We start from the raw sequence: 1,125 nt of genomic DNA, 5'->3' as shown, positions 1-1,125 counted from the left end.
GGACAAATGAGCAATTTGTCTTGGAAGTGAAACGGCAGCAGGGTGGGGCGTCTGAGGGGCTGAAGCGGATGAAACAACTCGCACAGACAAGCTGCGGTTTCGGGATTTCGATATTTCGAGGGCTTTTTAATTTCTTCTACTGGTAGGGGTTACTTTTGGTAGCTCATTTTAATAAAATGATACTTCTCTGCCAAATTCCCTGTTCATCTTGCCTTTCCCCAATATCTGTGAAAGTTTCACATCACTCCCCTGTTTGAGTTCTCACTTCCCCTGAAAATGGACTGAATTATGTTCTAGTTTCTCTCAATGAACATGACCCCACAACAGCTGTTTGTTTAGAGAGGACTGTTTGTAGGCCCGAAATATTCACAGACCCACTCAGATTTAGACTTACAGATAGATGGAATTGGTACTATAATCACAGAAACCTTGGCTAAACTTTGCTTTCTCTGATCATACATTTCCATTATTAATAGCTCATTTTTGTGAGCTATTTGAACTAGATGCTTTGAACTAGATGACCTAAGATATGAAGGTTGCTTTCAATCATGATTATCTTACTATGAAAAATATTTTGACAAGCCCTGGCAGGTTGGCTCAGTGGTAGAGCGTCTGCCTGGCGTGCAGAAGTCCCGGGTTCGATTCCCGGCCAGGGCACACAGGAGAAGCGCCCATCTGCTTCTCCACCCCTCCCCCTCTCCTTCCTCTCTGTCTCTCTCTTCCCCTCCCACAGCGAGGCTCCATTGGAGCAAAGATGGCCCGGGCGCTGGGGATGGCTCCTTGGCCTCTGCCCCAGGCGCTAGAGTGGCTCTGGTCACAACAGAGCGACGCCCCAGAGGGACAGAACATCACCCCCTGGTGGGCAGAGTGTGCCCCGTGGTGGGCGTGCCGGGTGGATCCCGGTTGGGCTAATGCGGGAGTCTGTCTGACTGTCTCTCCCCGTATCCAGCTTCAGAAAAATAGGAAAAAAAAAAAAGAAAATTTTGATATTTTTTTCTAAAAGAAGGTTTAATTGGGTTCCAGGGAAAAGTGCTAGAGAGGGATGTCATTCTTGGCAAGGGGGACACGGGAAAAATAGAATTATAATGCTGAAAGTTTCATGGACACAAACCTTTTTTTTGCAAG

The 1,125-nt window shown here is 46.8% G+C and overlaps 1 non-coding gene across 1 annotated transcript; it reads left to right on the top strand.

Moving 5' to 3' along the window:
• Positions 1–581: 581 nt before the first annotated feature.
• Positions 582–657, top strand: TRNAA-GGC (transfer RNA alanine (anticodon GGC)). Its single transcript has one exon. It is a non-coding gene; the product is annotated as a tRNA-Ala (tRNA).
• Positions 658–1,125: the final 468 nt, after the last annotated feature.

The sequence above is a fragment of the Saccopteryx leptura genome, chromosome 1, assembly GCF_036850995.1.
Source record: "Saccopteryx leptura isolate mSacLep1 chromosome 1, mSacLep1_pri_phased_curated, whole genome shotgun sequence".
Classification (NCBI taxonomy): Eukaryota; Metazoa; Chordata; class Mammalia; order Chiroptera; family Emballonuridae; genus Saccopteryx; species Saccopteryx leptura.
Note: the sequence above shows the minus strand (reverse complement) of the source record. Positions and strands in the feature narration are given on the sequence as shown.